The sequence below is a fragment of the Mustela erminea genome, chromosome 1 (assembly GCF_009829155.1).
Source record: "Mustela erminea isolate mMusErm1 chromosome 1, mMusErm1.Pri, whole genome shotgun sequence".
Taxonomy (NCBI): domain Eukaryota; kingdom Metazoa; phylum Chordata; class Mammalia; order Carnivora; family Mustelidae; genus Mustela; species Mustela erminea.
Window position 1 is genome coordinate 60,935,414 of NC_045614.1, and position 18,921 is coordinate 60,954,334.

Consider the following 18,921-nt stretch of genomic DNA (forward strand, 5'->3'; position numbering starts at 1 on the left):
TTGATTTGTTAGTGGGTTCTATGGAGGAAAGGGCCCATGGGGGCAGAAGTGCTTGGGTACGGAAGTCATATGTTGGCCTTGACGTGGCTGCTCTGGAACCTGTCTGTGAGAAGGCATGTGGGCAGCAGCGGCCTGGTGAGGCCTGTCCTCTGGGAGGCACTGCTGTCCTCCCTAGATAATTATAAAGGCCCCAAGCAGGCCCCTATGGGTGGACTGTCCATGCACGCTTGGAGAAGCCTCCCTAGTTTCCCCCAACTGCTACGGGGGGAGGGTCGTGGGTGCTGCCGTCCTGTGGCTTCCTACTGAGGACTGATGTAAGTGTAACCTTCTCTTGCATACCCCAGACCACGAGGTTTGGGAAATTTAGATTACACTGCCTGTGACATTTTGGGCAAATGATTTATTTTTAAAGATTTTATTTATTTATTTGACAGAGATCACAAGTAGGCAGAACAGCAGGCAGAGAAGGGGTCGGCGGAGCAGGCTCCCCACTGAGCAGAGAGCCCCATGCGGGACTTGATCCCAGGACCCTGAGATCATGACCTGAGCCAAAGACAGAGGCCTTAACCCACTGAGCTGCCCAGGCGCCCCGGGGCAAATGATTTAACCTCTCTGAGACCCCGCTGTGAAAGAGGTAACACCATCTAGCTCAAGAGACTTTGGAGGGTAAATTATATAGCATGTGTCAAGGGGCCACACAGTGCCTGGGTCCAGGGTTATCCCCTCCTCAACACTCACCCCCACCTGCTCTACTCTCTCTAGGTGGACCAGTTAATGGCGATGGCCTGGTGACTCAGATGCCTTCCATTATATGCCATGCTCTCGAAACAGCTTTCCTTGCCTACCTGTGTTTTTTTTTTTTTTTTGAAGATTTTATTTATTTATTTGACAGACAGAGATCACAAGTAGGCAGAGAGGCAGAGAGGCAGGCAGAGAGAGAGGAGGAAGCAGACTCCCTGCTGAGAGGAGAGCCCGATGCGGGGCTTGATCCCAGGACTCTGGGATCATGACCTGAGCCCAAGGCAGAGGCTTTAACCCACTGAGCCACCCAGGCGCCCCCCTACCTGTGTTCTGAAGAATGCTTTTCACTGTTCTTTACTGAAGAAAGTTAAACTTTGCTTCTCTTCATTTCCTAGTTTTTTTCTTACAAACTAGGAATATTTTAAAAAGAGGGGCACGTGGGTGGCTCAGTCAGTTAAGCATCTGCCTTCGGCTCAGGTCATGTTCATGGAGTCCCAGGATGGAGTCCTGCATTGGGCTCCCTGCTCAGCGTGGAGTCTGCTTCTCCCTCTGCCCTTCACCCTGCTTGTGCTCTCTCTCACTCACTCTCTTCCTCAAATAAATAAATCAAATATTTAAAAAAATAATATTTTAAAAAGAAAAAAAACCCACCATGACCTAGTATTATCTACCACCACAATTTCATAAACAAGGGGTAACCTAATGACAAAAAAGGAGAATGTAGTATCTGACTCTAGAATGGTCTGTCCTAAGAAATGACAATGGGCAACCTGACATGGACATGCAGACCGCCCACCCCTTACCCCCGCCCCTGCCAGGCACAGACACGTATTTTGGGAAATACATACACACGTATTTCCCTTTGACTGGGAGCAGAGCGAACCGGGAGTACTGACATGCAATAAAAACAAGCGATGTCATTGCCTATCTGGGAAACTGAACAACCAGGTCCTCAGACATCACCTGCTGTTTCCCATCAGCACTAATTAAATGCAAGCCTTGAGGAAGAGTCTGTCCCATGCCAGGCCCTGGCACAGTGCCCTGCAGGGGATGCAGAGGCCAGTCAGCCATCATCCCTGTCCTCAGAGAGCAGAAAGGGGAGAGGGACATGACGACCAACAGCAGGTGGCAGAGGACAGGCCCTGCCCTGCACTGTGAGCAGGGGGCTGTGGATCTGTAGGGGCCCCACCACTTTGTGACATTGGGGTTGGTCTGGAAGCACAAGAAAGAAGTTAAGAAACAGCGAAGACGAGGAAGGTCTTTCGGACACCAGTCCTGGAGCCTTGACCCCATAGGGACTGGCACTGCAGCCTGGGGCATGACAAGGATGACAAACAGAAGAAGGGAGACGGGGGCAGGGCAGCGCCCTGAAAGCCACACTCAGGAGTTTGTGTTTTGTGCCCCCTGAAAGCGGGTGCCACAGCAGGTTTGTGGCTATTGTTCTCAGGAGCTGGCATTTCCTGACCACTCACCGCATGCCAAATTCTGGGATGAGCACTTTTGGCCTTGCCTCCCTGAGCTCTCCTGACTGCCCTCTGATGCCTGTACTATGACCACATCTCCCAGATGAGGAGCTGAGCCTTAGGGAGGGGTCTGCTCTGAAGGAGCCGGCTTTGCACCCAGATGTGCCTGGTTTTGATCCCCAGATTCCTCACAGGCCCCTCGAGAGGTCTATGTTTGTAGGAAGGCAGTTCCGACTGGGAGAGGAGGGACAGATTAAGGGCTGGGGAGAAGCTGAGGCAGAGAAAAGCATTGGAAACTCTTACTGCAGCTGGAATTCAAGGTTGCTGGGGCCTGGGGTGGGGCAGCTGTGTGGGAGTTACAAGGGTGAGGAGCACTTTTCTGGAAAGAGTTGAGAGCATGTCGGGGCTGTGGACTGGGGAGGGAGGCAGCGAGACGGGCTGTGAGCCCAGTCGGCTGAGCTGAGTGAGCCCAGGGAGCTGGCACAAACTGACACTGGTAAGGAGATTTCAACACCAGCAGAGAAAGAAGGGTTCCCTGGGCTCTTGGAATAAGGGAAAATATAGTATTGCAGAAATCCTTTCTGACCATCCAAGAGACAGTGATTGCTAATGGCCAGGATGGAATAAGCTCCAGGTCACCCTTTTAGTCTTTATATTGGTTTTTTAAAAGTACTTATTTATTTATTTGAGAGAGAGAAAGAGAGAGAGAGCGCACAAGCATACTAGTGGGTGAGGAGTGGGAGAAGCAGGTTCCCCACAGAGCCAGGAGCCCGATGTGGGACTAGATCCCAGGACCTTGGGATCATGACCTGAGCAGAAGGCAAATGCTTAATGACTGAGTCAACTCATGTACCCCTTGAATCTGTCATTTTTGCTGTTAGGTCACCAGAGCAGATTAGGGGGACACAACCTTCATAGCTGGGTTGGTAAAAACGAGAAAATTGTGGAGGTGTGAGGTCCTCCTGTTCTCCTTTGAGCCTGTGATAAATGAACCTTCCTCAGGGGGCTGATGGGAGATCGTGGACCTTCCAGGTAATGCAGGGGAAAAGCTTCACCGGGGCTCTTCTGAGGACCTTTTTGAACATAAAGGGGTAGTGCTCATGCAGCGTAGAAAAGCCCTTCAGGAGCTCACATTGCATAAAACCCACATGGGGCCCCACTTCTCCCCTGCTGAAGGCTGCTCCTGAGACCCCTCCAGGAGAGAACAGAAGGAAGAAGGCAGCGAGCTCAGAGCTAATGTGGGTCCTGGTGCCATTAGGACTCCAGGCTTCTCATCATTACATTTAGCCCTCACAACAACCTGACATGGTTGATGTTTTAATTCCATCTCTAGAGATGAAGAAACTGTGGCTCAGGGAAGATGCAGAGCTGGGATCTGAGCCCAGAGACTTTGGTCTCCGAAGCCCACGCTCCTTCCCACCTGTCACACCACCTCCTATGCACATAATTCCTGGAACCCAGTGGTCTGTAGGAAGTGACTGTGGAACTGAATTATACTGAATAATCAGATCAATAACAATAGATAGGTCAGCGAGACAAGGGCTGCATTGACATTCAGCAGAATAAGCTTTGGCCACACCACCCACCAAGCCACACTACGGAGCTTGAGATCTCCCCAGTGACAAGCTCTGGTTCTGAGCCTTCCTGAACCTACCTGGGATTGAGCCAGCAAGGACAGTCAGTGAAAAGGAATGTGGTCTCTAAGGAAATCTGCTCTAAGCGTGGTCCAGACTTCATGGTCTCCTCATTACTTTTCTGTCCCATATTACAGATGCTGTGTTAGCTTTAAGAAATGCTTCCATCAAACTACCAAGAGGAAACAAGGAAATTTATCCTGATTTCATGTATTCCCCCCACCCCTTTTCAAAGGGAGGAAAAGAAACTCCATAGAAATCTGCTAGAAAAACTCCACAGAAATCTGCTAGAAAAATTCAATGCAAATATGTTTCAGCTCTCATAAGACATAAGGCGCTCTGGCGAGGCCTCTACAACCTGTCAAAATACATCCTCCATGAACAGACCCCTGTCCCTGAAGTGACTTGACGAAAGAGCATGACACAGAATTGTGGAAGGAAATTGGAGTGTGAACAATAAATTCGCATATGTAATAAAACGAAACTACAAACCATAATAGAGATTAGAGAACTGTCCTCTAGGAATGTTTGGGGCCTAAATCATCTAGGGTTTGATGGTCAAGGCCATGTATGAAAGAAATGACTTGCTGTCCTAATGGTGATGACAGAAGTAAATTTTTGAAAACTCTGCACTTTCAATCCAGAATTAAACTCCCTGGTCTGTATGTTTTCCTGAGGTCATGTTCTTGTTTAATGCCGGCCAACTGACACCCAGTGAAGGCCACTTCGTGACTGGTGGAGGTGACAAAAGAGGGGGATGAAGGGGCCATTACCTTTGCCTGCACCTGCCTTGGTCGGTGTCTGGCAAGCAGGACTTGCTTTCCCAGCAGAGGGGGTGATCATGGTCACCAGTCTTTTTTGCTTTTGCATACTTACTGGCTGTTCTCCAGAAAAATTGTTTCTGATACTGACTGAAAGTGTTTGCCTGCTGCTGGCAGTAACCGGGGGGTTGCTGGGGCACGTGCTCACTTCTGAAGAAGCCTAGTGAGATGTGAAACCATCTTCCATGATCACTGGGAAAGGAGGTGATTCTTTTTACCTCTTGGCAGCGTGGGGGATCTTGGTAAATAAAAGGTCCTCCTTGTCATTCTCTGTGGACACCTTTCCAGGTGCTCCTTATGTCACTCAGAATAAAAGCTGAGGTTCTCCGCATGGCCCCCGTCACTCCTCTCACTGTCCTCCCCATTGCCATACTGCTCCAACCACCCTGGTTCTTTTCATCAGTTCCTTAAACTTGTCCAGGTCATTTCCACTGTAAGTCTTTCTTGTGTTGCTCTGCCGAGAAGAACCTTCCTTTAGATTTTCCCCGACTTCTTCCTTCTTGTCCTTCAGGCCTCAGTCCAAGGGACACTTGGTCAGAATGGTGTCCGAAAAGACCTTCCTGGACTCACCTTCTTCTTAGTCCTTAACACAATCTGACATCATCCCCTGAACCTGTCTACATATTTATCAGCTGTCTCCTCCAATAGAAGGTAAATTCCATGAGGCAGGTAACTCTTCTCTCTTATCCCTGCTGTACTGCATCTCTTGGAATAACTCAACAACTATTTGTTGAATAAATGGCAAAGGAACAGGGATTCGATCTCTAGAGCCTGTGTGGCCTCTTCTCATAAGGGATTGTCTCCTGTAAGTCCTGTTGGGCCTGCACACCAGGAAGATCCATTCCTCCCTTCACTGGAGGGAAAATTAAGGGCCTTCCCCCCCTCGCTACCTCCTCCCCTCCCCCAAATAACTAGTGGATATTTGTCCCAACATCATTTATTAAGAAGTTTCTTTCTCCGACGGGGGGTGAGAGGTAGGTGGGAATCATGAGATAAATCATGAGTTAAATTTTAACATATTCTAGATCGTACTTCTGGCCTATTTTATTATAGCTTGTATCACTCTCTCACAAATTTAATTACTGTGCTTTTAAAGTATACTGTAATATCTTAATACGGGTCCTCTTCATTCAGATCTTATTTTTTGTAAATGTGTCTAAATTATTCTGGATTTTTTTCTATCAGGTTTTCTTTCTTTTGAGAAGTTAAAAAAATGTCTGGTTCAGATTTGGATTTGATTTACATCAGGCTTCTGCCCTAATTTTGGAAGAATTCCCCTTTACATTATCTTTTCTTCCATTAGACAGCTATGTTTCCTGGAGACTTGCAGTTTTCTAAAGTTTTAATGTCCTATTTTTTGTTCCTAGTATGGAGAGGATTCATTTCCATTTTATCTGCTCTCACCAGCTCCCAAACTTGGTTTGAGATTCATCCATGAATTTCATTGCAGATTAATGACTAAACTAGAAGCCCCTGACACGAGGAGTTCTAATGTAAATCTTGGAATTGACACTTGGGCTGTACTACTATGTAATTACATCCAATGATGTGGATTTATGAATATACCTGCTACTAACAGACCATTTCTTCCAATAGAATGGGTTTTTATTTTGCATTTATTTGTGTTCAAGGTTTCTATAATCTTTTGCAGGCTCTGTGTCTCAGGTAAATGTTCATGATCTCTGGCCTTTCCTTTCCCACTCTATGCAAGAGTTATTTCAAGTCTCTCTACAATCTGGAAATGTCAATTCTACCACCCCTTCGCCTTCAGAAGACAGACTTGCTTTTTAGTTCAGAGAGCAGGGGCTAGATGGGGGGGCGATACAGAGCATAAAACAAAACCTCTCCCAACTTCTGACATCAAATTTACATAATTCCTTGTATCTGGACCAAATGTGTCTGCTCTTGCAGTGCTGATGCCTTATCTGTTTTCTGGACCTTGTCCCCTCCATTTTGCCAAGAGTCCCTATTGTTGGACATTTAGGTCATTGTTTCCCTACAAGAATAATGCAATGCTTGATGGATTGCATTGGTGTACCCTGGGCGGCTTGTTCAGTTTTTCCATAGGATAAAGGATGCAAAGTACAGTTGCTGAATCAAAGGGTGTGCCTGTTCTGATGGCTTGGACTTACCCAGTTCCCAGCACATTAACGTGGGCTCCTACTATTTTGTGTGCATTAGACTGCCTCTTTCCCTGAACTCCGAGCAACGTTGGTTATGATTCTTTTTAGTCATCCAATTTGTTAGGCAAAGTGACATTTCGGTATTTCAATTTGCATTTTTGTTGCTCATCTAAACAAATGATGAACTTTGCCCTGTTCATGGCCGTCTTCTCAGCATCTTACTGTGCATTTGTTGAATGGGAAAGATGAATGTGCAGACCATATGCTAAGTTCTGAGCTACATCTTGAATTAGATACAGCTAAAATACAGTTTAAGCTAAATATTTTTTTCACATGCTTATTGGTCATTTACATTTTTTTTTTTTTTGGTGGATTGCCTGCTCATGTGCGTTGCCTTTTTTACCCATTAGCATTATGAGGCTAAGTAATTGTTTGCCCATTATGTATTTAAGCAATATGTCTTCTCAGTTATTGTTTGCCTTTTAACTTTATGGCTTTTGAAGGATGAACATGTCTCACCACCCCACCAAGATTTGCTGAGATACAATTGAGACATAACATTGTGTAAATTTAAGATGTATAACAGGATGATTTGATTCACTTATACACTGTGAAAGGATTACCATAATAGGGTTAGTTAACATCTCAATCATCTCTTATAATCTCCATTTTTTTGGTGTGTGGTGAGAACACCTAAGATTTACTTTCTCAGCAACTTCGGACTATATAATACAGTATTATTAACTACAGTCACTATGCTATGTTCCCCAGTACTTACTCATCTTGTAACTGGAAGTTTGAACTCTTTGACCAACACTTCCCCCTTTCATCCATCCCACAGACCCTGGCAACCACTACTCTACTCTCCGTGTCTATGGGTTCACCTCTTCTAGATTTCACATATGAGATCATACAGTATTTGTCTTTCTCTGACTTATTTCATTTAGCATAACACTCTCAAGGTCCATCCATGTTGTCACAAATGACAAGAGTTCCTTATTCCTCACAGACTGAATAATACTCCATTGTACATATATGCCACATCTCCTTTACCCACTCATCTGTAGGTGGATCCTTAGATTGTTTCCATATCCTGGCTACAGGATAATGCTGCCTTAAACACGGGAGAGCAGATATCTCCTCCAGATCCTGATTTGCTTTCCTTTGGATATATGCCCAGATATTACTGGACATTACTGGACCACATGGTAGTTAAACCTCCATACTGTTTTCCACAGCGCCTGTACCAATTTACATCCCCACCAGCTGTGTACCCAGGGGTTCCCTTTTCTCCATATTCTCACTAACACTTGTTTTCAATTCTCTTTTTGATGGCAGCCATTCTAACAGGTGTCTTTTCTATCAGCATCTTTTCATGTCCCTATCTATTGTTTATTTGTATGCTTTCTTTGGGAAAATGTCTGTTGAGGTCTTCTGCCCACTTTTATTTTTTCTATTTTTATTTTTTAAAGCTTTTATTTATTTATTTCACACACAGAGAGAGAGATCACAAGTAGGCGGAGAGGCAGGCAGAGAGAGAGGGAGAGAGAAACAGGTTCCCTGCTGAGCAGAGAGCCCAACACGGGGCTTGATCCCAGGACCCTGAGACCATGACATGAGCTGAAGGCAGAGGCTTCAGCCTGAGCCACCCAGGCACCCCCTCTGCCCACTTTTAAATTAGGTTGTTCACTTTTTCCTATTGAGTTGTAGGACTTCCTTATATATTTTAGATACTAACCTTTATCACATATAAGGTTTGCAAATAATTTCTCTTACTCTGTTGGTTGCTTTTCCATTTCATTGGTTGTTTCTTTTGCTGTACAAGAGTTTTCAGTTTGATGTAGCTTCACTTATTTATTTCTCGTATTATTTTTCCCTATGTTTCCCTATGATGTTTCCCTATGTTTCTTGAGGAGCTTTAGTCTTTAATTCATTTTGGGCTAATTTTTGTGAATAATGTAAGGTATAGGTCCAATTTCATTCTTCTGCATGAGATAATCCAGTTTTCCCATATTATTTATTGAAGAGACTATCTTTTTAGCATTGAGTATTCCCAATTGAGTATATGAGGGTTTATTTCTGGGCTCTTGAACCTCTTTCACTGATCTGTATGTCTCTGTTTATGCCAGTACCATACTATTTTGACATCTATGACACTGAAGCATAGTTTGAAATCAGGAATGCAAATCCTCCAGTTTTGTTCATCTTTCTCAGGATTGATTTGGCTATTTGGGGTCTTTTGTGGTTTCATACAAATTTTAAGATTGCTTTTTTCTATTTCTGTGAAAAACATCATTGGAATTTTAATAAAATTTTGATAGGAATTGCATTGATTCTATAGAAGGATTTTATGGTGTGTATATTTTAACAAAATTAGTTCTGATCCATGGACATGGGGTATTTTCCCATTGTTTGTGTCTTCTTCAATCTCTTTCTTCAAAGTCTTATAATTTTCAGAGTACAGGTCTTTCATTTTCCTGGTTAAAATTTTTTTTAAAAGATTTTATTTGTTCATTTGACAGAGAGAGACATGGTGAGAGAGGGAGCATAAGCAGGGGGGGGTTGGAAGAGGGAGAAGCAGGCTTCCCGCTGAGCAGGGATGCTGATGCAGGGCTCCATCCCGGGACCCCAGGATCATGACCTGAGCCGAAGGCAGATGCTTAATGACTGAGCCACCCAAGCAATCCTTCCTGATTAAATTTATTCCCAAGTATTCTTTTGTTTTTGATGCAAATACAAATGGGATTATTTTATTTCTTCTACAGATATTTCCTTGTTAGTATATAAAAAAAAACTGACTTCTGTATGTTGATTTTGTATTCTGCAAATTTACTGAATTTGCTGATTAGTTTTAACAGTTCTTTGGAGTCTTCAGGATTTTCTCTGTATAAGATCATACATATTGCCTCCAAACATGACAATTACTACTTTCTTTCCAAATTGGATGCATTTTATTTCTTTTTCCTGACTGATTATTTTGTGTAAGATTTCCTCTACTATGTTGAAGAGAAATGATGAGAGTGGGCGCCCTTGTAAAAGAGGAAAAGCTTTCAGTCTTTCACCATTGAGTATGATGTTAGCTATGGGCTTGTCATCTGTGAGTTATACTGAGGATGTTCCTTCTACACACAATTTATTGAGAGTTTTTATCACGAAAGTGTGTTGCATTCTGTCAAGTGCTTTTTTCTGCTTCTATTGAGAAGATCATGATTTTTATCCTTCATTATATTAATGTAGTATATTATATTTATTGATCTGTATATGTTGAACCATCTTGGCATCCCAGAGATAAATCCCACTTGATCATGCTGTATAATTCTTTAATGTATTATTGAATTCAGTTTGCTAATATTTTGTCAAGAATATTTGCATCTATATTCATCAGGGATATTAACCTGTAGTTTCTAGTGTCCTTATCTGGCTAGGGTAAAAGGGTAATGTTGGCCTCATAGAATGAGTTTGGGAGTATTCTCTCCTCTTCAATTTTTGGGAAGAGTTAAAAAAAGCATGGCATTTATGTTTCTTTAAATATTTGGCAGAATGAGTCACTGTCCTGGGCACTTCTGTCCTGGGAGATTTTTGATTACTGATTCGGTCTTCTTAGTCATTATTGGTTTATTTGGATTTTCTATTTCTTCGTGATTCAATTTTGGTAGGTTGCACATTTCTAGGAATTTATCCATTTCTTCTAGGTTGTCCAATTCATTGGCATACAATTGTTTATAGTGTTCTTTCAGGGTACTTTATATTTCTCTGATATTGATTATTATGTCTCCTCTTTCATTTCTGATTTTACTTATTTGAATCTGCTCTCCTTTTCCTTAGTTGTCTAGGTAAAATTTTGTCAATTTTGTTTTTCCCCCCCAAACCAACTCGAGTTTCATTGATCTTTTCTATTGTTTTCCTGGTCTCTATTTCATCTGTTTCTGTTCTGTATTTTGTTATTTCCTTTCTTCTGCTAACTTTGGGTTTAGTTTGTTCTTATTTTTTAGTTTCTTGAGGTGTAAAGTTGGGTTGTTTATTGAGATTTTTTTTTCCTAATGTAGGCATTTATCACTATAAACTTCCATCTTAGAATTGCTTTTGCTACATCCCATAAGATTTGATATATTTGGTTTCCATTTTCATTTGTTTGAAGACTTTATTGCCCTTTTGATTTATTTTATTACTTTGTTATTTTTTAAAAATATGTTATTTTGTTTATTTGAGAGAGTGAGTGAGCAAGTAAGTGCACAAGTGGGTGAGGGGATGAGGGGCAGAGGGAGCAGGAAAAGCAGATTCCCCTCCAAGCCCAGACCCTAACATGGGGCTCAATCACTACCTAAACTGAAGACAGATGCTTAACTGGCTGAGCCACACAGGCACCCCTTGATTTGTTTTTTTAACCTATTGATTTTTTAGGAGTGTGTTATATAATTTCCACATATTTGTGAATTTTCCAGTTTTCTTCCTGTTACTAATTTTTAGTTTTATACCACTATAGTTGGAAAATATACTTAGTATGATATCAACCTTCTTAAATTTGTTAAGACTTGCTTTGTAACCTAACATATGTTCTATCCTGAAGAATTTCCCATGTAAGCTTGCAAAGAATGTGCATTCTGCTTTTGTTGGTTGGAATGGATATAATATATGGAGATATATATATATATCTATATATATCTACATATATATAGATATATATATATATCTCCATATTTCAGTTCCTTTTGGTCTGAAATATAGTTCAAGTCCAACATTTCCTTATTGATCTTCTCTCTGGATTATTTATACACTGTTCAAAGTGGGGTACCGAAGGCCCCTACCCCTACTGTATTGTTGTTTATTTCTCCTATCAGATCTGTTTGTATTTGCTTAATATATTTAGATGCTCCAATACCAGATGCATACATATTTATGATTTTTATATATTTTTGATGAATTGACCCCTTTATCATTTTATAATGACATTGCTTCATTACAGCATTTGAATAAAGTCTATTTTGTCTGATATAATTAAAACTACCTTTGTTCTCTTTTGGTTTCCATTTTCGTAGAATATCTTTTTCCATCCCTTTACTTTATGCCTATATGTGTCCTTAAAGCAGAAGTGAGTCTTTTGTAAGCAGTGGATAGTTGGGTCTTTTTTTTTTTATCCATAGTGCTACTCTATGTCTTTTGACTAGTGAATTTAGAGTGACTATTATATTTAGAGTAACTATTCATAGGTAAGGACTAATTAATGTATCTTATTAATTGGTTTCTGGCTGTTTTATTGTTCTCTTGTTCCTTTCTTCCTCTCTTGCCATCTTCCTTGTGACTGATGATTTTCTGTAGTGGTATGCTTTGACTTCCGTGTCTTTATCTTTTGTGTATCTATGGTAGATTTTGCTTGTATCATAAGATTTACACAAAACGTCTTATAGATATGATGATCTATTTTATGCTGATAACAACTTCAGTAGCATACAAAACTACATTCTACTCTCCCCCTTTATGTTTTTGATGTCACAATTTACCTCTTTTTATATTTTATCCTTTAACAAATTATTGTAGCTATAGTTATTTTTCATATTTTGTCCTTTAATCTTTTTACTGGCATTAAGTACTTAACACACTACCATATTACAGTATTAGGGTATTCTGTACTTGGCTATATATTTACCTTTATCAGTGCATTGTATATTTCCATGCCTTCATATTATTAATTAGCTCATTCTCATTTCAGCTTGAAGAACTTTAGCATTTCTTGTAAGGCAGATCTAGTGTTGCTTAACCTGTTCAACTTTTGTGTGTCTGGGAATGAATGAGGTCATCTGTACTTCATTTCTGAAGGACAACTTTTCCAGATAAAGTATTCTTGGTTGGCAGGATTATTTTTTTCTTTCAGCATTTTGAGTATGTCATTCCACTGTGTCTTGGCTTGTAAGGTTTCTGCTGAGAAATCTGTTGATAGCCTTATGAAGATTCCTTTATAAGTGGTAAGTTTCTTTTCTCTTGCTGTTTTTAAGATCCTCTTTTTGTCCTTCATCTTTGCTAGTTTTATTATGGGTGGGTCTTAGAGAAAAAAGTTTTTGAGTTTAACCTCTTTGAGGACTTATGAGCTTCATGAAGCTCATAAGCTTTGGATGGTCAAAACTCTGCTCAGAAGTTCTCAACCATTATTATTATTATTTTATTTATTTGAGAGACAGAGACTGAGAGAGAGCAAGAGAGAGCATGGGAAGGAGGAGCAAAGGGAGAGGGGGAAGCAGACTCTCCACCAGTTTCAAGCAGGGATCCTGACATGGAGCTCGATCCCAGGACCCCGAGATCATGACCTGAGCTGAAATCTGACACTTAACCAACTGAGTCACCCCTCACCATCATTTTTTTTTTTAAAGATTTTATTTGTTTATTTGACAGACAGAGATCACAAGTAGGCAGAGAGGCAGGCAGAGAGAGAGGGAGGAGGAAACAGGTTCTCTGCTGAGCAGAGAACCTGATGCGGGACTCAATCCCAGGACCCTGAGATCATGACCTGAGCCGAAGGCAGAGACTTTAACCCACTGAGCCACCCAGGCACCCTCATCATTTTTTAAAAACAGGCTTTCTGCCCCTTTCTCTCTTCCTTCTCCTTCTTGGTCTCTAATAATTCAGATTGCTTCTCTTGATGGTATCCATAGTTCACATAGGCTCTCTTCACTCTTTTTCATTTGTTCTCCTCTGGCTGCATAATTTCCAAGGTCCTGTCTCCTACTTCACATGTTCTTTCTTCTCCTCAATCCATTCTGCTCTTGATACTCTCTATTGCACCTTTTATTTCATTCATAGTATTCCTCAGCTCCAGAATTTCTGTTTGGTTCCTTCTTATGATTTCTACCTCTTTGTTAAACTTTTCATTTTGTTTTATGCATTGATTTCTTAATTTTGTTGAATTGACTTTCTGTGTTTTCTCATAGCTCATTGGCTTGCTTTAAAAACCTATTTGGAATTCTTCATCAGGTAAATCACAGATCTCCATTTTGGGAGGTCAGTTACCGGAAGAGTATTGTGATCTTTTGATGGTGTCATATTTCCTTGGTTTTTCATTTTCCTTTAAGTTGTGTGTAGCTATCTTAGCATTTGAAGTAGTAGTCACTTCCTCCAGTCTTTACAGACTGACTTCAGGAGAGAATCCTCAGGGATTCTGAGGCTTTCTCAGACCTCCTATGGATACCCCTGCTCCACATTTCTTTGTCCCCCGTCACCTGTTCAAGCCCTATGGATAAGAGCTGTGGCTCTAAGTGAACAGTTAAAGCTTCCTCCCCGTACCCCGCCCCCGCCACCCAAGGCAACAGTTAAATGGAGAGTTAGAGGGGTGCCTGGGTGGCTCAGTGGGTTAAAGCCTCTGCCTTTGGCTCAGGGCATGATCCCAGGGTGTTGGGATCAAGCCCTGCATCAGGTTCTCTGCTCAACAGGGAGCCTGCTTCCTCCTCTCTCTGCCTGCCTCTCTGCCTACTTGTGATCTCTGTGTCAAATAAATAAATAAAATCTTAAAAAAAAATGGAGAGTTAGAAAAGAGGTGTTAATTCTTCAACAGGCATAGGCCTACTGAGATCAATCACTTGTAAGATACAAGTCAGTACCTAACACTATATTCTCTCTAGCACCAACTAGAGATGAAGACACTCTGAAACAGAATGTGACCTGGGATGAAAGACACTGAATCCTTACATGAACGTGTGTTATTTTACAGGGGTGAGACACATACAGGTACAGTTGACTTTATGTTAACACTGATATCAACAAAAAGGTTTTCATGAGCACATTAAAATTCAGAAACAAAAGGCTCTGGGTATGTTGGAATAGTCAAGAGACCTGTCTCCTTGATCACTGACCAGGATTATGTATCTCTGTTCCTTGGTGTTAGTAAATGAGCAGACAGAAGAAGATGCATAAATTCATCTCTTGTTTGGGAAGAAAGACATATAATAATTTAGGGAACTCTTAATACTTATGATGAGAATTATTCCGTGAAACTATGCATATGGGAGCTATCTGCTGGTCTGTGACTCCCCTGTGAAAGCAAAGCCCAATGATCCAGCTACTTCTTATGGTTATAAACAAAGCACTTTAAATAAAATGCTTTCAGGACACCAGCTATACAAATTTTACTATAATGCAAGAACTAACTAATCTGGGCCTTCAACAGACATTCATATTCCAAGAGCTCGATACATGGGACATCTTTTGTCATATAAACAGTGTCATAAAGGATACTTAGGTCAGGAAACAAAAAAAAATCAATCTAATCTGTTACATTTCTAGAATCAGGGGGTTAGAGAGCCAGAAGGGACCTGGGGGACCACTGCTCTAAGCCTGGGAAGATTACGGACTTGTGGGAAATCCAGCCCCTGAACGTAGTCTCCAAACTCTTGGCCATTCTTTGCTCCTTCAGGAATGCTGCCCTTGCATACCTAGACGCAGACCCTTCTAAGAACTGCTTTGGCCAGGACTTTCTCCCAGAACCATTGGCATGGCCATCTGCCCAGTGGTAGAAGTGGTGCTCACTTCTGGGCTCTAAGGATCACATGGTTTAGGGGGTTGACCCCCTAAGCTTTGATGGAATAAAATGACTTCAAGAACAAAATGATTCTTTGGGAATCCAGCACCCAAGAGGTTTCTGGGCTTCCTTCTAGCTCTGCAAGTGTGTTCTTCCATTGGTTAAAATTCAGATGGTAGGTACCATCCCTTCAACCCCCAGAGAAAGTGAGCCATCTATAGGACAAGTTTGCCTACAGCAAAGGACTGAATTCAGTCAAGATAAAGCATGTTTCTAAAATGGTTCTTCGCTGCTGGGCAGGATTCTAAAGCCCCGGTTCTTATGTGGGTTGTCATACTAAAGACACTAAACAGCCACTGATATCCAGTGTCTGTGGGAACATGTGCATTCCTCCGCTTTGGCTCCCAGAGAGCAGGGCCATTGTGGGAGGCAGGGGGACAGTGAAGGCTGAGCAAACCTCTCTCTGCATAAGGCAAGGCTCCTCTTAATAAAGCAAAGGCAATTAGCAGCCAATTGGGCATTGGCATTTCTTTGCTGCCTACACAGCACTGAAGGATTTGTGAACTGGGGACCATGCATTTCTCCTGTTTAGTTACCAACTTAGTCTGGTTTCACCCAGAAGCAGATGTGAGACAGGGATTTAGTTCATGCGGGAGGCGATCCCTGGAAATAGGGGTGGAGATGGTGGAGGAGGGGCATGTGGGGGCAGGGGAGGGAAGGGAGTCGAGGAGGACTGTTCATCGTGTTGGGTGCCTAGAGCTCGGGTGGCTGGGGAACTCGGGGAGTCAGTATGCAGCTCTGCCCCAGAGTCACCACGCCCACAGAGGCCAAACAGCTGGGGTATTGATTTTCTTCTTGGTGGTTACTAGTTAGGGCTGCTCCCAGCTGGGGTTCTCGCTCTCCCTTTCAGCCTGACTTTTGCAGAGGAAGAAAAGCTCCTGCTACATTAGGGGTCTTCAAGCGGCTAGACTTTGGGCCAGTATGCACTGCTAGAGTAAAGAGATCAGGGGAGCACTGACCACTTCTGAAATCATTACACGAGCCCAGTTCCACTCCCAAACCATGCCATGTGCCAGCCATACGTGTGTGTGTGTGTGCGTGTGTGCACACATGCTGTACAAATCAGTCGTGGTTGGCCCACAGTCACAGTTATTCTGATACTGAAGATGGGAACATGGGACATTCTCATGTAGTGCCTTCCCACTTATATTCTACCTAGCACGACAAAGCCCCAGATGTGGTTACAGACCTATGTTAGACATGCCAGGTGTCAAATTGAAATAGGTATTAAGTTGTTGCTTCAGTACCTGAAGATGGATGTTAACTCACAGCCATGAGGTTTATAGGGGATCCGGTATTTGCTGGGTTCCTGCTATGTGCTAAGCACCATGCTGTAAAATTCAACCCTCACAACTCTATCAGGGAGTACGATTATCCTCATTTTACAGATGAGGCCAAGATGTGTTTATGCAATCAACCATGAGGCCCAGGGCTGAGTCCCAGGGATCAGCTGAAAAGCACAGCAGGTGAGGGCCTGTCTCAGTGCTGGGAGCAAGCTCAGGGACTGCAGGGCAGTTGTGGCTGTGGAGTGGAGGAAGAACTGGAGTAGTCATGCACGGACTGGAGGGACAGGGAGAGCAGCTGGGGAACAGGGTTCAGCGGGAGGCAAGAAATCACCTTGGCTTGTTCTAAGCACTAGCCAAAGTTTGCAGAGTTTGCAAATTGCATGGCTGCATTTTGAATTCAGTTTTATCTTGAAGCCTATCTCTATATTCTTTTGCTTCTAAATAATAGTGAAGATATAAACCTGTATTTCTGTGTTCCCATCCCAGAGTAAACCATGCCTGATGAGGAAAATATGTTAATTATCTTTCTCAGTTTGCTCCCTATATTTTTACATACAATAAATGATAGCTGATGGATATTTTAATGCACTGATTCATGGTAGGCGAGGGGAAGACTTAAGTTTTGAGAAACCGACATATTTGGGAGCTTGAATAAAAACAACTCTCCTAGTTTCGTGCTCAGTGAGGGCACGGGGCAGAACGGGGGCTTATCTTAGATTTTTCTTGCCCTGGCTCCTCCTTTCCCTGTTCACGTTCTACCCAAGAGAGCACAGTGCAGACTGGCTGCTCTGCTTCCAGAAGGTGAGGCCTGCAGGCTGACAGGGGCTGGGAGTCCATGACTCATCATGGCCTGGTGGGCTGCTGGAACAGCAGGCCTGTGGGGAGCCTTGTGACCATCAGGCAGCAAAGCCAGTAGGATGCAGAGGCATTGTAAAAAATACCATGATATTCCTCAGTTACCATCTGGCTCTGAGTTCTGGCAGACAAATGTGACTGTCATGGGATACTGGTTCAAGTAACAGAGAGGAGCAGAGCCCATTACCATGGAGGAAGCGATGGGTTGGAGCCCACATCCCAGGGAGGGGTTGCCTGTGAAGGCCATGCTCCGGCCTCCAGCCTACAGACATGGCAGGGGACAGATGTGTGCATGCCCTTGGGCAGAGGACCTGACAGACTGAGGAGTAGGAGGATTCAGTGGCTCTGGATGGTGGAATGGGAATGAATGAGACGCAGAGTCTGAGCTGTCGGAGGGCTCAGGGGCTCGGTGGTGGAAGAGGGCCCCCAGCTGGCTCTTGGCCGGCTCTTGCCATATCCGTGCTCTTTGCTGGCTTGGCCTGGCTCCTCCCCCAGCTTGGCTGTTGTACAGATGAAGGAGCTCATTCCCCCACTCATGTGCACTACCAGGAAATTGATAGCTTATATAATGTACTCTCAGAAGAGGGGAAAAAACTGACCAGGAGTGCCAAGAAATCTACATGTTTCCAGGCAAGACCTTATCTGATTACAGAAGAGACAGCTCGTCATAGTAAAGAAGGGACCTGTGATTTGAGGCCAAGCATGTCTGGGATGCAGCCCCAGCTCTGAAGCTGACTAGTTATGGGCCTTGCGTAAGTGCCTTCAGGACAAGCCTCTGCATGACCTTCAAAGGGTTTTTAAACATTTTTTTTTTATTTATTTATCAGAGAGAGAAGGCGCGCACACATAAGCAGGCAGAGTGGCAGGTAGAGGCAGAGAGAGAAGCAGGCTCCCTGCTGAGCAAGGAGCCCGATGCGGGACTCGATCCTAGGACCCTGGGATCAGGACCTGAGCTGAAGGCAGCGGCTTAACCCACTGAGCCACCCAGGTGTCCCTCAAAGGGTTTTTATGAAATGAGTTCATTAACATAAGCACTCAACAAATGTTAGCTTCCTTCTCTTCCACTGGAAGCAGTAGGGATAGCCTGACTGTCCAGTAGCCAAGTCTATAGGGATGTGCTTGGAGAAGCTGTAGAGGAAAGAATGGGGGTAGAGCACTGATTGTGGGGTAGAGGCCTAGGACCCCTCCTTTCTGCCAGGGGTTCTTCCTTCTGTGGTTTTCTAGCAATGCCCTTGGGTAGTTAGGGGGGTGGTTTGGGATAGGAGATCAAATGGTTGGGTTTTGGGGGCTTTTACCTGTTTTAAACACCAGGATTCCAAATAAGGCTTGTTTGGAAAATGATTTTGAGGCTAAGATAAGCCCAAATATGCAAACTGCAGGGATAAATGACATAGCAGGCCACGTTTAGCACAAAGATCATGGTCTGAAACACTGC

At 43.2% G+C, this 18,921-nt stretch overlaps 1 protein-coding gene across 8 annotated transcripts in view; it reads right to left on the reverse strand.

Moving 5' to 3' along the window:
• MYRIP (myosin VIIA and Rab interacting protein) overlaps window positions 1-18,921 on the reverse strand; it is a 392,721-nt gene that overhangs the window by 21,730 nt on the left and 352,070 nt on the right. The gene's annotated exons all lie outside the window — the stretch shown is intronic.